We start from the raw sequence: 6,430 nt of genomic DNA on the forward strand, positions 1-6,430 counted from the left end.
GTCCTGCTCTGTACATTTCTTAAAATCTTTACATATGAAAATCTTATTTCATATGACAAGACTCTGTCTTCTATCTAAATGATAAGTAGCACCTCCATAATATCCAGAAAACAAAAGGATTATTTATCTGTGGATGTCTTCTGCAGTGCCTTATTTAGAATTATTACACGTTCACTGTGGTTATACGTAATCACAATAGCTGGAGATTTTTTTTCTGTCTTAGATGTACATATAACAGGAAGAAATTAATTCTAAATGAATTGCAGTGGAGCATTTCTTCTTTCTCAATTCTTCTTAACTGCAAATTACTAAAAAAAAAAACTCATTCTTTGAGCTCTGCAAAAGAAGAAAAGAGAGTGGGTTATGAATGTACATATAGGTGATGCATCTCAAAGATCAGTAACAGGAAAGTAGTCCATTTGTATATCAAAACTCTGAATATCCTTCCTGAAGGAAGGTTCCAACTTAAAGATCCAAGGACAGCCTTCCAAATAGCTGGGTGACTCAGTACAAACAGTTGAGAGGATTTGGAATGGTCTTACACGGTCTTCTTGCAAAACAGGAGAAGGAAGTCGATCTTTACTCATAAGGGTCTCAACCTTGTGAATGTAAATGTAAGCATAACATTCAATTTCAGAACAATGAAAAGTATTTTCTCCATTAAAATTGACCCTCGAGATTTTTTTTTCTTTTTCACTGTGATTGCTTTGGATTAGAGTCCAACATCTGTGAGCGCTTTCAAAATCTCTAGTAGGGCACTACTATATATAAAATAGAAGGTTTTTGGCTTGACTTCTTGAACAGCAATTCTAAAATGCTGCATTTGGTCAATACACTTCAAGAACATGATAAAGGTCTGAAAAGCATCCCACAAATGTTCTCTGCATTAGACTGTGACCAAAAAGACATTTTCATATATCCAATTTTTCAGAGGATTTCAACAAAACTCAGTACAGTGAATGTAGCATTGCTTTTAAAATGTTAAGATAATCATTGTATTAACAAACACTATCTAACTAAAGAATCTACCTAAAAGATTCAAACAGATCTAGATTTTGTGGGTTTAGCAATGTGATTTCTTTATTATTACTTTTTAATAATATTGAGATAATTCCAGCATGGCTGGTGTGAAAAGACTTGCAAAGAGATTGGGTCCAAGCAGACATGTTTAGAAAGATTTTCATAAATCATCTTAAAAAGACTGACTCATACAACTGTTTGGACTGCAGTGGACTCAATAAAGCACGTGGATGTATCTACAGTCATGAAGGTAGAGACTATTGGGTTTCCTTATTAAAAGCCTTAATTAAGAAAAATATATTTTAATTTCACTGATTCAAGTGTGTGATTCAAGCCTTCATGATTACAATAGGAGGAGTAAAAAGGTACTTCCTCTTCTCGAAAATTTGTATCCAGTGTCCACAACTGAACTATATTTCTAGCTGAATAATATTTCTAATTTCATATTGTATATTTTCCATAGGATGATTTGTTTGGGGACTTGAAGTAGGAAATAACTTTGTGTTTTTTATATTTAATTTGGAATATTTCTCTTCTTTTTTCTTTGAAAGAGACACTATAGCAATTTGATTCTTCTTCTCTATAACACACAATGCAATTAGTGTCAATATTTCTAAAAGAGAAAGAAAGAGAGAACAAGCTTTTCCATAATTTAGAAAATAATATGAACCAAATAGCTTGGCAATGTCTTCACAAATATTTGGATGCTGCACTGTAAATATGTCAGTTCAAAATAAATGTGCATTGCATACTGCCACATTTTAAGGACGATGAAACTGGATCCATCTTCATTTTCTTTGTCTACATGTGCAATTAAACCATGCTGATGTGGTGAGTATAAAGCTGCTTTCTTGTTTCAATGTGAAGCTGAATATTACATAGAAACAGTCTGGTTTGAGTTTAAATGAGAAATCAATTTGATTAGCATATAATTAGAGATAAACAAGCAGACTCATATAAAAATCTAACCTCATGCTAGCATTCACTGTTCAGTTAAGTAGGGCTCAAGCTGAGCTTTCCATTTATAACCGTAAATTGGACTTAGAAAGCTGAAAATTGCTCTGTCTCCTGGCTTTCAGTGATATGATTCAACATATTTGATGCTCTGTCATTGTGTACTGACATTTAGAGCACTGAAAACCAATACATACTATGACAAAGTTTACTGAACCCATGATTCAAGTTAGAACTCTTCATCTAGTATTAGAAGAAAAATATTGATGGCTTAATGGATAAAATGATGACCTTTCTTGGTCCACAAGGAACACCACCACCAAGTGAAGGAATGTTGATAGTTCACACTGCAGCTGCAGAACACAATACCCCATACAATGAGCAATCATTATTCAAAGGAGATATTAAATATGTTTGCAGAGGGTACCCCCAAGACTACTCTAAAAAAATCATAAATAAGTTTTTAATCACACAACCATATGCGGCATTGCTCTTAGTCATAATTTTCAGTGTTAGCTCTGCCTACAGCAATGGTTATGCCTTTCAACATCTTAACATTGATTTTTTGTTTTGATTTGAAGATAAATTATTCTATTTTCTGAGCTAAGGGCTCAGAAACTGATCTAGAAATATATTTAAGTTTGATTCAGCACACAGATCTTCTTTTTGTTCTTCTGACTTCAGCCAAGCTTTTGACATCGTCCCTCTCAATGTTCTCCTGAGCAAGGTTCAGAAGTGTGGGATAGATGAGTGGATGGTGAGGTGGATTAGGAATTGGCTCGATGGCAGGGTCCAGTCGTCTTCTGAAGAGCAAATTGAATCTCCTAATAGTGTGATCAACTATAAGCCCTATTCTAGCATTGTTGGATTCATGAATATTCTATCAACTGTAGGTCTGATGGCCTTCTAACAGAATAGCATGATTTATTCAAATACACCATTTACAAAGCAGGTTTTGGATGTCAGTACAGGAAATTCTCTACTACAATGTGGGATATTTAGCTAGTTCTGATGTACAAATGTGCAGTCCTCACCCACCCCAGAAGATGGGAGAGGTCTCTCAGTCTCAAGGAGTCTCCTCGGATGGCATCCCAGCTTGAGGGGAGGAAAGGGGGATCAGCCCATCAACTGATTCAAAATTTATGATGGAACCTTCCCTCTCATTTCTGAGTCTCCTTAGGCTGCGTCCTGACCCAAGGGGAGAAAAAGGATTCAGCCTGTCTCCTGACCGAGGAGTTGTATTGCATTCTTCCCTCCTCCTCTTTCCTTTTTTGTTCAGCTTTTATACCCATTTCTTTACATTCAGGTGGAGCTTGAATGACTATAGTCATACTTCTTGTTCATTGGTGAAAAAGATTCTTTCTTTAATTTAAAGGTACAGTCAATTGAAAATCTAGAGAGCATGCTCAGTGAGGAGTGGTCATACCTTGGAGAAGGCTAGCTTTTGGGATGGAAGTATGCATTATCATTGTAATGAGCTTGTAAAGAGCAAAGTTCAAGCAAAGTTCATTCAAAAGGAGCGATTTGCTACTCTCCCACTGGGCAGCTACTGTGCAGCTGATCAGCGGCACAGCACAGGGAGTACAGCAGAGTTGGTCCACGGTCCATTCCACCCTCCTTTGCACCCTCTGCAGCTGGGAGGACAGATTGGGTTGCCTAGGGAGATATGGAGGAGCAGAGCTCCTGCATACCAACCATGCTGGAAATGGCAACTGTGTATCACCCCAAGCAAGTTTCTGTAATGCCGAAACTTCTGCTAGGCCCTATTTTTTCTCTAAGTTTCAAGCAATTCTTCCACACTTATTTGTAGTAGTAAATGAAATAAGAAAAAAGTCCTCTTTTGTGGAATCACTGTTACTTTCTCAATGACTATGAAACTTTTCGAAAAAGGCTTTTAATGCACTAGAGAAAGGCTATTTCATCTGAAGCAAGTGGCAAAACTTTTTTTTTTTATCTGAAAGACAAAATAGCCAGAGAACACTAGGTGGTCATTTCATAATTTTTCCTCACCATCTACAAACGCAATTTATATTCTAAGGAACACTTTTGTAATAGGAAATGCTGTGAAAAGAAAAAAAAAAAAAAANAAAAAAAAAAAAAAACACTCCCAGTTTAAAAAAAAAAATCAGAATTTCATTTCATAAAAATAGGTGACCTCTATGAGACACAACATCACTCTCAAAAGGTAGGAGACAGAGTATGTACAAATTCAGCAACAAATTATCATTTTTGGTTGCATGAGACACAGAAGTCATACAACACTGATATAGGTTATCCCAGGTTGTAGAACCTTTGTTAATTCAAAGCACTGATCTCCCAGTTTTCATACTTACATCTGCCATGCTTTATCAGGGAGATTAAAGCAATCCAAGCTGAGCTTATTTTGTAATTATACTTCAGTACAATAAGATAAAGGTAAAGATTTAGTCAGTATTAACAATAAGATGAACTGCAGAAGAATTAAAAATATCTCTTAGAGGTGTTTTATTGTTTTTTTTTGTGTCAGTAATTGTTTGTTTTACACATATTTGAAATGCATGGGGTGATATACAAAGAATAAATTAGACAGTTATGAGGCCAATTCTTATTTCAGTGATAACTGTTTCTGTAAATGTCATAGGTGTTTTCAAGTCCTCTTCCTCTCTATCTCACCTGCAGGAAAGATTTCTTTCAAAAGATATAGTTCCCAAGGGATCACGTATTCATTGAGTTCTGTTACATTTTAATCAATCAATACCAAAGTGAGAAAAATCAAAAGAAACCAAATGCTGTTATGTCCCTGCATGTCATCAGCTATTCCAGATTCCCAGAACAGCTACCAGATGTGCTATCACTTCAGCCCACAAATCCAGTTTGCAATGACAGAATAATATATTTGTAAAATACTTGTCATGGGGATGAAGTACTCAAGATATAATAGCTAAAACAGAAAAAAAAGCAGTCTTCAACACTTACGACAATCAATTCATTGCTGCAAACTCTTTATTAAAGCACTTACAATATCTTAGTATACTTAAAAAAAAAAAAACTATTTCTGAAACGCTTCCCTGACGTTCCTTATTTCCTCAAATTGCAGAGCTTCTTTTACAGCCTTTGATATAACTTCCTTCTTATTAATTTTCTTGAAAATACAGGATACCCATCTATTTCTTTACAGGTATTTGTATTCTTGATCATTTACCTAAGGCTATTGTGCAGGTTTAAACTTTAATGGCACAAGGATAAAGGCAAGCTGGACAATATAAATTGCTTAGATGTCCAGAAGACTTTTGGTGATGGAAACTAATCAGCCATAGCATAAGAGCATGATACATCATATTAGATGAGTGAAGGTCTTTCTATAGTTAAATAACTTGGGGGAAAAAAAAAAAAAAGGCAGGAATCAGGCAGGATGAGTACATTTTCAGATTCCCTACTGATAGAAAGGTCACTAGGGAAGCTTTGTGGAGGTCTGTGCTGGGACATGTACTAATCAACATATTCATGAATAATGTAGCAAAACAGAATGCAAAGCCAAGTCAGACAAACGAATGGTGAGTGTACCTTCTATAGAGGCGAAGATAATTACAATCTTTGAAGACCTGTGGAAACACTTTAGAGGATTTACCGACTCAGCAATGAGTCAGTAAAATGCCGCATGAAGTTCAATGTAGAAAAATGTAAAGTGACAGATATGGAATAATCATAGCTTCACGCATAATCTTCATGACAGACACTTGAAATGACCATTATTAGCCAAGCATAAGTTCTTGAGGGGAAAACAAACATTTCCATGAAATTGTCAACTCAGTGATAGGGACTAGTTTTTAACATTTGTTTTTTATCTATTCCTTTGTTTGCTTGTTTTTACCCCTTAGGAAAGGAATTAGGAGCCAAAAGATAAATCTTCATAATCCTTCATCATCCCACTCTCCTAATCCATGCTTTGCTCCTATTTCGAATGTAGTGTGCAGTTTATTCTTTGCCATCTGCAAAAAGATACTGGAGAACTAGTTAGAAATCACTCAAAAAGGGAAATAAAAATGATAAAAGGAAAAAAAAGGCCTTCAGACATAGTAAAACTTAGTGGTGAAGGTGTTTCCAGCTTAGAAATAATAATGACTGACCCATCATGGTATGTTCCAATACAAGACCAAGAGGACATCATCTAATACCAGTAAGAGAGGAGTTCAAAACAAAGAGAAAGAGGACATTCTTCATACAACAACAACACAAGGATCTTGCTAAACTATGCTCTGCTTGCAAAGTCCAAGTAAATTCAAGGAAATGCTGGACAAGAATTTGGAAGAAATTCTTAAGATTTTCTGAAGATTGATTTCCTAACTTCTCATAGTAAAGAAAAATCAGAGTCTCTTGAAGCTGAAAGAAACCTTTTTTTTTTTTTCCCTTTTTTCCCCCCTTATTTTTTATAGCCCTGAGTATCTGCTAATGCTTAATGTTGAAGGTAGCATACCAG

Source organism: Nothoprocta perdicaria, unplaced genomic scaffold (genome assembly GCF_003342845.1).
Source record: "Nothoprocta perdicaria isolate Ctin4 unplaced genomic scaffold, notPer1 scaffold_61, whole genome shotgun sequence".
Lineage (NCBI taxonomy): Eukaryota > Metazoa > Chordata > Aves > Tinamiformes > Tinamidae > Nothoprocta > Nothoprocta perdicaria.